Genomic DNA, 13,134 nt, shown 5'->3' on the forward strand with positions numbered 1-13,134 from the left:
GGCTGCCTGCAGGGGCCGTGGAGGGTGTAGAGGGAACACCTGGGAGGACCCACATGGCCAAATCTCGTGTAGCATTCCCCGGCACCACCGAAATACACGTACCCTGCTGAAATCGCGTATGAATCTTCCTGCGCACCTCGGAATACACGTACCCAGGCCAATCGCGTGTGGAACTTCCCGCGCACCCCGAAGTACACGTACCCAGGCCAATCGCGTGTGGAACTTCCCGCGCACCCCGAAGTACACGTACCCAGGCCAATCGCGTGTAGAACTTCCCGCGCACCCCGTAGTACATGTGCCCAGGCTAATCGCGTGTGGAACTTCCCGCGCACCCCGAAGTACACGTACCCAGGACAATCGCGTGTGGAACTTCCCGCGCACCCAGGAACACACGCACACGCTATTTTTCACACAGCGGGTGTCCGTGTTTGTCGGTACCCCTTTGCACCTCATTTGTCCTAGAGGGCCACTGTATGGCACATTCATCATGGCTGTATATGGGTGCTTTTTGTTAGCGCACATTTTGGCTCACATTTCTTTCAGTCGCAGGGGCGCTACCGCCTGCTTTCTTGTGGCGTACTTGTTTGGCCCTGTGCGCCTCTTTGACCGTGCGCTGGTTTGCCCCATTCGATTCCATGAATAAGGGTTGTAGGCGAGCGTGTGGGCGTTCCGCGCACTTGCCTCCTGTACTTCCCCCGTGACGCCCATATTTTCACGCGTTGTTCCCCATTCCGAGTGTTACACCCCGTGTTCCGCCTACTTTTGTGATGTGCACCGCGCTATGTGCGATTTTGCAGTGGCCGTGGCGCACGCTGTTGGATGACCTGTGCGCCGGCGTGCGCGGCGCACATTTTTAGCGCACATCCAATGTTTTTCTCGCGCACAGACTTCCATGAATCGATGTGCGCTGGTTTCCCTGCAATTTTCGCACTTTTACTGCGATTCGCACATTTTGGCACCTCTGCGCGGGAATTTTCGGCGCACATTATTTCCATGAATCGAAGTCTCTATCCGAAACTGTTAACTAGCCACGAATTAACATTATATGATATCATGGGGAAGGGCATCAGGAGCGGTGCTCCCACATCAGCATACCTTAAGGATATGATTCAGGAAACCAATAACGTACTTGATCAATTGGGGGTACAGAGAGATCTGCTAATTAGTAACCCAATGAAAGTGAAAACATTATTGTTACATGTGGATTGGAACCTTATGGTGGCAGAGGTACAGAAGACCAATTTATACCATCAAATCATAAACTACTATAAAAAGATGGGGGATCCGGTGCCATATTTAATTCAATTTCCAAACAGGGAATGGAGGCAGGAATTTATGAGATTCCGTTTTAACGTGCTGGGCACGGGCGAAATATTGGATATCCGAAATGGTATGACTAGGGGATTTTCCCTCTGTAGATTTTGCAAGCAAAAGAAGCACTGTGAGACATTGCAGCACCTAGTGACCATATGTGACGGTATAAGGAAGGAGCGCATCAGTTATTTTAGTAACTATGTACCTAATAATAACTGCATGGACCTAGAGCTTTTGTGGCGGGATATGCTTGATGGCAAAAGAGTTAGCCTCCAGATTGCAGTAGTGAGAAAGTATGTTGTGGTCTATGAAACCAAGCTTGCTAAAGTAATCGGTTGATAGTAAGTTTGGCATCAGCCCCGCTTTATCCTATATCCTAAATAATGTCACACTACAAAAAAAAAAAATTAAAAACCTCATAAAAATGGGGGCATACATCAAAACGGGATTGCTAATGATCTTAGATTCACTTTTGGCGGACTGAGTGAATCTGTGCTATTCATAGTCTAGCGTGTACTTGAATTAGCGCACTGTGGAAAAGAAGGAGATCCCTATAACTAACAGTTTTTTATAAAATCTGTTCTATGGGATGAGTCTGAAGTTTGGAGTCTGATGTTGTTCTATGTAGATTTGTTACACTAATACGATAAATTAGAGTGTTTTATTCTTTTAGTATGTATTATTGTAAGATCTTAATTCTGTAACGTAGCAAATTATCTGGCTACTTTTTACGTGCTGTTTTATTGTGATTTTTTCTAAAATTGATTGCTTTTTACTTACGAAAAACCGAAAATCTTGTTTTTGTAAAAGTTATTTTGTAACTATAAATAAAAAAATAAAGTAAAATAAAAAGATATCTGTACAGAAGAACGTAATTATGCGAGGTCTGACACCTGCAGCACAACCCGCTTCTTACTGGGAATTCACTAAAGATACTTCATAATTCAGGATTTGCTGAAAGTAAACAATAAGCAATCGTCAGCTTGCTATACTTGTTACAACATATTTTTTGTGGGCTCTTAAGAAACAAGCCCTACACATTAAAATCTGTACATGTAACAAGAGAGGTACGCCGCTGGGCCGTACTGGTATGTATGTATGGAACTGTGTTAAGAACAAGAGATTAAATAAGGTTCAGAGGTGGCATATTGTGGACCCTGAAACTGGGGATTGCTGACACGAGACAGCAGCTCCTTGCTGCACACCTTGTAGAGGTGCTGGGGGGGGAAACACCCTAATTGTCACCCACAAGATTATCATGGTTGACAGAAATGTGCTCCATGCACCTCCTTATCTTTAAAGATGATAGTGACACTGGGTTGGAATTCCACAGCATTGCTGGTGGTTTCCATGACAACCTTGCCAGTAGCTGGCTGCAGTTAGAGACCCAAGCTACACTGATGAGGCCCAACAAGGCCGAAACATGTATGGGGATGCTTGTGGTCTCGGCGAAACATGTATGGGGATGCTTGTGGTCTCATGCAGAAGGGATGTGACCTAGCAGTTCGAGCTGGACCGCCCCTAATGGGGTGGGACTAAGCCTTATTTGAATATGGTCTTTCCCCTTCTGTAATGGCTTGGCAGGCGAAGAACGATGGTCTGGACGGTTGCCCAGAGCAATTGTAGTGGTTAAGATTCATTCTAAACCTTCCAGCCAACACCTCTTTGTTTTTGCAGTTAGGAGTAGGACGGAGGATGCTAGGCTGGGAAGTCGCTCATTAGAGCCCTTCAATGCTCAGATCATGACCTGTTAGTACTTATTTCTTCTTTGGGAAGTTTGCTTTCGTCCTTCTCCCTGTCCAGCCATGGCTCCTCCTGAAGCCAGGGAGCCAGCTATACAGGCGCAGCTCGTGCACAATACATGTATGTGGCTTACAACATTCAGCACTGGAGGAACATGCAGTGGGACTAATTTAGGAAATCGTCCACCAGCCTAAGTGACTTGTATAGGTGTTGCCGCCTGAAACAACAGTAAATCAGCGAGAGTGGCTCCTTTCCTTTATGGGGCAGCACTAATTAGAGCACGACAAATTGCAAGGAATGCATGGTGTACTGGTGGAATGATTATTTTCTCAGATCTGTACACTTTACTGTATACACAAATCCTGATTCATTTATGATATCTGTATACCAAGTATGATAAATATTCTGGACAGATCCTGGTTACTTTATAGCATCCATAAATGTGGCTAATTAGACAGCAACACTGTGAGAAATTAACTAACATGGATACATCTACGTGAATTCATAGTGTTCAATAAACCTATCAACCCACAGATCATTGCTAATGTTCAGTATGCATACATTCTGATGGTGCCCGTTGTGTTGCACTCCAAAACTATGCCATGTTGTGTGTGTAGTTGGTAAGGAATGATTCACAACGCAACATGCACTGAGAAAATTCCTATGGCTCAGCAAACCAGGATTCTTTTGAATCCCGTGACGCTGCTTCTCTCCAAGTGCTCTGAAAACGACCCCTTCTTGATATTTGCATCCAGGCATGACGGGACAGGTCCCTGCAGGTATGAGTTTGATCTGTGCTTGATCTTTGCGTATGATATACAGACCCATACATGTATAGTGCCCAAGTGCAATGCTGAAGGTCGAGATCAGCAATAATTGAGCTTACACTTGCATCAGCACCCTGTAATAATCTCATAGGTAAGTAACATCAACATCCCTACAACGATCATTAACTATCTCTGGAGTACACATTAAATCCAGTAATGTTGCATAGTCAGGCATCTGCAAAGAGGCAATGCAGGATACACCACCTTGCTTTTGCAAAGTAGAATTGGCAAGGACAAAGAGGGGTCTGAGGGCAACCTTCAGAATGTACACCCTCAAGGCACAGCTCATACCAGCAAGCTCAACCTCAACGTAGCTAATGATTGCTATCGAATAGTGACTTCACAAGACTGCGCCAGTCTTGTGAAGTCACTATTCAATAGCAATCATTAGCGGTTTCTGGCTATACCCGCTTTTCCAACAAGACGCGACAAATCATCAGTATACAATTAATGATAGCATTTAAACGCAACAGCGAATCCAATTGAATAGGCTTAAAGAGGAGTCGCCGCTCGACCAGCTCCTATTAAAGCCAGATTTTCACTGTTTTTCAACCTCAAAGTAGCTCACTGACCACCTGTGCACTGCACAGAATTGATTGAAATTTGGGTAAAAGTGGGGGACATGTTGATTTGCCAATTTCATTTGATATAAAGTAGCCCACATATGCTCATTTCTAGAGTACATAGTTTGCACCAGAGCTATAGTGAGCCTACTCAGTCTAGACACTGTCACAATTTGTATGACCTTCATTTTGTTTCAAGCATGTGGTCATTTCTTCTCCAAATTGATTCCAGCATATGGTTGAGAAAAGAAATGAGTCAGGGTATTCCCTCTCCCACATGCAGGGACTCACTACAAACAATAATAAAGGAATGACAAATCAAATTAATCATTACCACCAGAACTTTCTCTGGTCAACTTTCATTCCATCTTTTTTAGCCTTACTATGCCATTACAAAAGTGGCCAATCAGACAAGAAGATTAGTTTTGGTCTTGGAATCTATAGGAGCTTTCCAGCCCAAAACTGCTAAATTACATTGCAGGGGTTGCGCCAGCCACACTCATGGGAGGAATGTAGCTCCCCAAAGTGGACCAAAAACACTGACAAATTTGAAAGCATGAGGTAGTACACTGTAATGATGCACACGCATGTGGTTGTGGTATATTTATGGATTGTCAAAGAATGCGAATCAGAGTATCCTCCAGTGGAAGATGCAAGACCCAAACTCTAATTAGAATTAGTACCCAGCGAGGGACAATGAGCTTGAAAAAAGCAAGCTCATTGGACCTCGCCCGGGCCATACCAGAAAGACAAGGCTTGCAATCACTGCTGCAGCTCCGGGTTCCGTCACCCCTGACCACCACGGAAAGGGAGAAAGGACTACGTGTAGCCCCTTCTCCTTTTCCATGGCGGCCATTTTGTTTGTTTATTTTTGTCACATAACATTCAATGGCCTCCATGGAAAGGAAGAAGGGACTACGTGTAGTCCCCTCTCCCAATCCCCAGTGGCCATTCTTTTTGCTTTTTTTTTCTTGTATCGAGAAATGCCCACACTGCCGTTTCTCAACTTGAAAAAAAGTACAATTAGTACCCAGGTACAACATGCCTCAGCACTAATGGCAATATGACCCTCGAAGGGGGGGGCATTACCGGTTAGGTAATGCCCCCCGAGGCTCTGTTAATACCCTTGCTTCGCTCTGGCTTTTAACTATGGCCCGGGGGCATTTTTCTCAAGTCATATTTCCTAATTATAAACCTTGGAATGTTTGTTTGGCATTCTCATTGGACAGTCTGCAGGCACTAGGAGCTGGTAGAGCCCACAGATCGTTTAGAATGCCACATTCCAAGGTTACCAGCAGTGCAAATCACTGCATCAGCTATTCACCAGGATCGCCAATGTGGATGTTTGTACTGTCAACAGGTGCTTCCTACATATCATCAGTCAGTTGATTGTGACTGCCCATGTAGGCTTAAAATATCTCAACAAAGCCCTACCTGCCCATGTTAATGTTAACATTAAAAACAGAGTGGGAATTACCCCATGGTAGTAGAGATCATTAATCCGCCTCTTGTATAGGTCTTCAAACTCATTACTTTCATCCACCCTTAATGCCCTTTTAACTCTTTCTTCCTTCAGCTGAGAAAGAAACATGCTTTATAATAGTTTTATAGACCCATCTCCCTGACCATACCCTTCGATTTGGGCCTTTGAAAATATTGTGCCATTTATTTGCATATAAAGCAACTGTTGACAGGTCGGTGGAGGACAATTTACCCATGTGAGATTCTAAGATGAAGAAGCAGCTGTGGACCGGAGGAACTGTCAGAAGGAGGGGGAAACTTTGCCCACCAGCAAAGCGCTGAAGACTGTGGGGAGTCCAGGAGAACCCCTTATCAAAGGACCTGACAGAGAGCCTAACCCTCCCTGGGGGAACCACGGGAACCACATGCTGCAGAGCTGCCTGAACACACCGGGTAAGGGGGGAAGACTGCAGAACCCCAAAATGAAGTAGAAAGATGCCAAGACTGACCAAAAACTACCGGGAGAGGCTCCAAAGGTACAGGGGTGACCAGGACTGTTGGCATGGGCAGAAAGCAACAGTGGGATACCCTGACCCAGCTAAGCAAGGGAATAAAGGAAGCCTCTGGACGCAAAGTACCCTTCCCAAGACCCCAAGAAAGAAAGCATGGAAGACATGTCTGGAGCCCAACCCCAATGAAGATTACCATCATCAGTCATCTTCCTCGTCTCAGTAGGGGTACTGAAACACTTGTGTATGAGCGCGATATAAATAAAATAAATAAAATAAATATCATAGCACTTGGCAGGCTTGTGAACCAGGTCTGCCAGACAGTCATGAAAAAACCTTATGGGTTTCAGACCCGTATCCCAAAGGTTTGAAAGCAATGTGAAACAAGGCGAGAGAAGAAGAGGCCAGGGGAAGGGAAGCATCCTGCCTGGTGTTGTGAAGAAGAGATCAGAGGAAGAGAAACACCCTCCCTGGTGTTGTGAGAACTGCATGAGAGAAGTTAAGAGACGGGAGGCACTCTTTGGACATTGTAAGGAGCCTAAAGAAAGCCGTGGAAAGGGAGACATTTGTGCTGGTGTTTGTAACAACAGTGAGAAGCCTGAGTGAGACCAAGAGAAGAGAGCCATTCTCTTGCATTAAAATGTTTGAGATGGAGCTTTGCATTCCTTTTGTGCCAGAGAATGTTTCTACTATGGAACTTTGTTTGTATTGCAACATTTAGAACTTTGTTCCGGTACATGTTGGAACTTCATTTATCCCCAAGTTGGTATCTGGTTGGAACACTAATTCACTCTTCTGGATGAAGAAGACCCACATCCTTTCTAGTTTAGTTGATAAGGTAAGGGATGGAAATAGGTATTAGGACACAGGACGGTGAACTATATACTATATACAATTTACAGACATCCTGATAGAGTCCTTAGTATTTGGTTTGAGGCAGAGAAACCTCTGTTAGTAATAGATCTAGGTAGTCTCTTTTCCCTTATTTTCTTTTGAATAAAGGTTTGCGCCAACAAACCTACCACTCCTGTGGCTGTCTCCTACCCGGAACCCTCACACTTGCCTTACATATATGAGGAGACAAGATGTTTTGCTGGTCTAGTAAATTGAGATGGGGTGCTTCAGCAGAACAGACAGTACCTAACTTACAAGGGAAATTTGTATATGTTATTCATGTGCTGTTTTCGTAGGTTATAAGTGGATACTATTACCATTCTCATAGTTAATAGTCATAGGTTGTGATTGGAGAAGCCGAGAGCAGGGGAGCTCAAAGTGTAAATGAGCACGTTGTAGCTATGAAGTATGTTGGGCCTATTTTCTGTGACTTTGTTTATGCTGTGGTGTTGTTATAATGAAGTCAGGGAAAAAGGGACCTGGAATCTGGCTGTAGGACAGGCCATGGGTATTGTATATCTGTTTTCTGCTGTTGGTGTGGGTTTTGTTATAATTCGGGCCAGGAAAAAGTGGACCCAAGTCCTGGCCACAGGCCAGGCAACTGATTCTCTTGTCGGTGGCCCTGTTGATTTAATAATTGTTGTAATGAACATTTGAAAATAAAAATATGTGATTTTTAGGTGAGCCCTGGACTGGAGAAGGCCGTGGACTCGGCTTTTAGAGACATTCTTGATATCACATGTGTTGTGAATGAAGATTTCAAAGTGAAAATATAGGATATTTAGGTGGGTTGGGAATGGGAGATGGGGTCCTGGTGCTGTTGTTATAATATATCACAAGTAGCATCTGCAAATATATTAGTGAGTGTATTCATGTGACTGTGGTGTAGTGAATATATCTGTTTAAGCAAGATTGCCAGTGCATGACTTTGAAAGGCAGTTTGCATACAAGATGTTTGTTAAGGTGGTGTTTCTGTTGTGAATATGTCTATACTATTAGCTGTAACCTGGTGGTGGTTAATAGGTACATGATATGACTGGGGGAGCATAGAGAAGGGAATATAAAAGTGTTAACTCATCATCAAAACCAAAGGCGACACATTCAATATTAGTATACAAAATGCCAACTCCAATGTAAAAGAACTCTTCACCATCCTGAGGGAAATGGAATCGTCCTTACCACCCCAATCCACGTGCGACAAAGATTCTACCTGGTGTGCCAACATCCAGAAGGCACTACTAAACAAAATAGCTCTACTACAGACTAAAATAGAAACCAAAATAATTCTCCTAGCCACAAAAGGCACAACCAACACCAGCCAAACCCACAAACCAGGTCTTAACACAGACCTATTCGAATTCTCCCCTGTCACCACCTCTCAGGTAGAGTCTATAATTGCCGGCCTCAAACCATCCAAATGTCAGGCGGACATATGCCAGCATCCATCATAAAAGTAGGAGCCAAAGACTTCTCCCCTTTCATCACTACTCTCATCAACGCCTCCTTTGCCTCATGCTCGGTACCTTATAATCTTAAAGACACCTGGGTCAAATGTCTCATCAAGAAACCCATGCTAGACCCAAGCATTCCCACTATCACCCCATCACCACCATCCCATTCCTGCTAAAAATCCTTGATAAGGCAGCATACATTCAAATTCAGAACCACCTCGAAACACAGAATCTCCTAGGCCTCCGCCAATTGGGTTTCAGACCTACACACTGGACAGAGACAGCCCTTCTAGACCTGAAGATTCAAATGGACGAAGTCAAAGACAAAGGCCACCCATCTCTCCTTCTTCTCCTTTATCTCTCTGCTGCCTTCACAGCATCGTGACCACAGCATCCTAACATCACGTCTAACCACATCAGCATCCTTCGCTCCCAACGCAGCTAAATGGGTCCAATCCTTTCTAGCCGAAAGATCCATGAGGGTCTTCTCAGACAATACATCAGCAGACCCGACACCCATCTCATGTGGAGTTCCACAAGGTCATGCTTCTCCCTCACCCTTTATAGCATCTTTACCAAGATGTTATTCGACCTCCTAGATGAAATGAAAGTCCCATACACCAACTACGCTGATGAAACTCAGATACTCATCACACTCTCAGGCTCCTATGAAACTGACTCCTCCCGACTAAATTAAATCGACAGCAAAATTCAAGACTGGATGGCCAAGCACAGGCTTCGTCTAAAAGATGAGAGCTCCTACTCATTGGCACCAAACAATGCCTCAACAAACTCAACCCACAATTCAACTCATTCAATATAGATGGAAACATCATCAGTCTCACAAAATGCCAAAATACTAGAGGTATACCTCGACTCCACACTATCACTCTCAAACAGGTTAATGCCACAGCCTCCTCCTTAGCCTACACCACTAAACTAATAACGGCCTGTAGACCATACTTTTCATCAGAAAGTTGTATCACCCTAGCGAGAGCTCTGATACTCTCTAAACTCGACTACTGTAACTCCCTCTATCTCGGCACCAGTAAGCAAAACATTAAAAAACTCCAAATCTTCCAAAATAATGCCCTCCTTGCAGCCCTCAATATCCCATGAACAGACCACATATCCCAAGCCAGACAGACGGCCAACTGGCTCCCCATAAAAGACAGAATCACCTTCAGAACTCTCATGATCACCCACAAATGCCTCAATAACACGGCCCCCAAATACCTTGCTGATAAATTCTGCGCCAAAACCACTTCTAGACCCAGCAGAGCCAACTATTCACTGTGCCTCACCATTCCCAAATACAGACTCCAAAAATCAGGCGGAAGCAGCTTTCCAGTTCTAGCTGCCAAAACTTCGAACGCTCTGCCCCCAGCGCTGAGAATCAAACACTCCTTTCTAGCCTTTCGCTTCAAAGTCAAAACCTGGCTCTTTGCCACTATCTCATCCACCCAAAGAACTGGGTAAACATCTACCACAGACTCTGCCTTTTATATGCATATCTCTGTATATTATTGTAAATTGTGATTTATTTTGACTGCTCTCCATATGTACATTTCTGTATATTAATGTAAATTTTGATATCCCTAAACATGTTCATTTGTAACCTCCCTGATATCCACACCCCATTCTCCCTACTTGCCTGTATACTATGTTCTCTTCTCGCCTGTAAACTGTATGTATGTTTACTATGTATGTAACTAACTCCACAAGCTAAGCGCCTAGCTACTTCAGGGTTCAGCGCGCTATACAAGAAATAAACAAACAAACAAACATACAAAACAAACAAATCAGTGTGACACCAGAACCAGTATTTTTTTGTACCACGCATGTTTGCCAAGAGATTTGTGATACTTGACTGCAAAACGTGATCTTTGTCTTTTATTTTTCAAAGCAGTTGGGTAGCTGATATGATTAAAAAGTTAGAGCCTGTTTTGAATGTGTGTGCAACTCCATAACATAGAGTTGCTAGTTCACTTTCGAAGAGGAGGTGGAAAATGTATTCAACATTTTGTCTGAATCTGAGTTCTTCAGAATACATTCTTCAAGAGCGATATTCTGATGCACTAAATTGCATGGACCTTTCATCATATCTAGCTCATTTTTTGGTAGGAAAGAACGTGCTTCTTCACTTTTTTGCCATATGGTCATTGGGGATCGTTTGGCTTGATGCATTTGATATGTTTCTAATGCACCGTCAATGGTGTCTTTGGAGTGTAGTTGGTAAATTGTATACTGCTCTAAAATGTTGGTTGCAGTAACAGGATCAACATGTTCAAATTGGCCAGTTGCTGGTGAGTCTTGAATACATTGGGAGGATTCTCTTAAGTTTTCCTCCATGTTTATATCTGTGTAGTGTTCATTGTTTTCTTTTAGATAGTGTAGGGCTTGTCCAACTTTGTTTAAGTGGACTTGCTGTTGCCAAATTAGTTTGTCTTTTGTTGACACACCATTAACTAGTACAGTCAAAGATTGATCTACTGGTTGTACTCCTAGAGTTTGTACATTTTATTTCAGATCTAATGGCAAAGATACCACTTTGCCATAGTAGCCCTTTAGTAACTGGGATGGGAGTTTTTTGGCTGATTTCGGTTGAAGGCGTATTATAGCTTGAAATGGGTGCACTGTTTGAATTATAATGCTGTCATGCAAGTTAAAGTTGTTGGACAGCTTTTGGAAGTGGGAATATTTCTAAGTTACATTCATAGCATGTGACAGCATTTGATTATTGTCAAGCTTTGTGTTGCAGTACGTGCAAACTGTTGAGGGGTCAGTTCCTTTGTATTTAGTTTCTGCTGTTAGATATAAAGCTAATGGGAACCATTGGGATTCTTCATTGTCTTCTATTTTGTAGGATATATCTACTATTTTGGTTCTATTTTTATAAAACTTGTATGTCTTTATTAGGGTGTTGGTTTTTATGAGGTTTTCTGTAATATTTTCTGATGGTACAGAATTTTCTAAGTCAACTTCAGTTCCAAAATATTTGAGTTGAATGTGCTTTATTTCTTGAATCAGTTATTTGGCTGTTCCATGTAGGAGAATGTTATTTAAATGTTGCAGTTCTGGAGCAGGACATTTTGCAAAGTATAGTGATGCACAAGATTCTGTATAGTAGAATGTTGTATCGCTAACATTTTGAGTGGTGGAAAGTGCTTTTGCAAGCAGTTCCTAAAATGCAGGCTAATGAATGTCCTCGCAGACCAGTGTGACTGCGCACTGGACAGGAGTCTATGGTTTGTATAGTTATCATTCTACATTTGTCTTTTAGTTTGACAAAGTGATTAAGGAATTGTCGTAATGAATTAAAGGATTGTTGGCGTGCATTACACATTGAGCTGCATGTCCGTTTGTGCACTGGATGGTTTGTTTGGGTGAAAGGAGCATTTGTTTCAAACTTTTTTCTATTAGGGATTCTTTTTCCATAATGGTGTCACACCATTTCATACCCTCGACCATTATTGTCTATGTCAGTAGTTTTTTGGTGTTCTTGTTTATAAGCTTCTTCATTGAAATATGGTTCTGTGCTGCTTGTGTGAATCCATTCACCATTACAGATGTTTGAAAAGGTTTGTATGTTGACAGTGTGCATGTTTAGAAGTAGTATTTGTCATTTATTGATTAATTTAGTTAGTGGTTTCATTCTGTTTAAAATCAATACAAACAATTTTCTCTTCAGTAGAAAAGCTCTGCAATTAGAGCTTGCAGGATAAGTCTCATGCAGTAGTTTGTATGGGTAGATTGTGACTTTTCAGCTCTTTTTATAAGATTGTGAAGAGCTCTACGGTGGAACATTTTCTGTAACATACATTTTCAGACTACTTTACTGTGACTGCGTTAACACTGGTAGACAGAGGGTTAGGTTCATTAGTAGGTCTGCTTTTCTTTGTACATATTGTTTTACTTTTCGTTTTTGCAAGAGGGGCCTTACCTTTTTCAGTTGTGGCTGGTTTAGCTTTGTTGAGTGAGGTTACTAGCTCTTTTGTTTTAATGTTTTTCATAAGTTTATTGAAAGGAGTTAACTATATGGTGTAGTTTTATTCTTATCTGCTCTATTATTTTCTTTCTTTTCTAGAGTTGCTTTTTAGGAGGCATTTTGTTGTGTCTGTTGGGAAAGAGTAAGTTTGCATTGGAAAGCTGTGCAATGTATATGCATGTATGGTGCACAGTATTGTCACTGTGATTGTAGAGATGAATAGAGTAATGCTTGATTATGAGGTGGTATACTAGGTGTGGTTGGGAAGGTTGTGAGAGTAGGAGTCTGCAGAGGTGTGATGGTGTTGGGTTAGTGAGGAAGGGAGTGGTGGTGCGATTGAATCTGGAGTGTCACTATGCTGTTTTGAGCAACAGAGTAGGTGTT

The 13,134-nt window shown here is 42.7% G+C and overlaps 1 protein-coding gene across 3 annotated transcripts in view; it reads right to left on the reverse strand.

Moving 5' to 3' along the window:
- LOC138493162 (beta-galactoside alpha-2,6-sialyltransferase 1-like) overlaps nucleotides 1-13,134 on the reverse strand; it is a 648,815-nt gene that overhangs the window by 599,409 nt on the left and 36,272 nt on the right. The window lies entirely within an intron of this gene.

Source organism: Ambystoma mexicanum, chromosome 10 (genome assembly GCF_040938575.1).
Source record: "Ambystoma mexicanum isolate Mex_15411 chromosome 10, UKY_AmexF1_1, whole genome shotgun sequence".
Lineage (NCBI taxonomy): Eukaryota > Metazoa > Chordata > Amphibia > Caudata > Ambystomatidae > Ambystoma > Ambystoma mexicanum.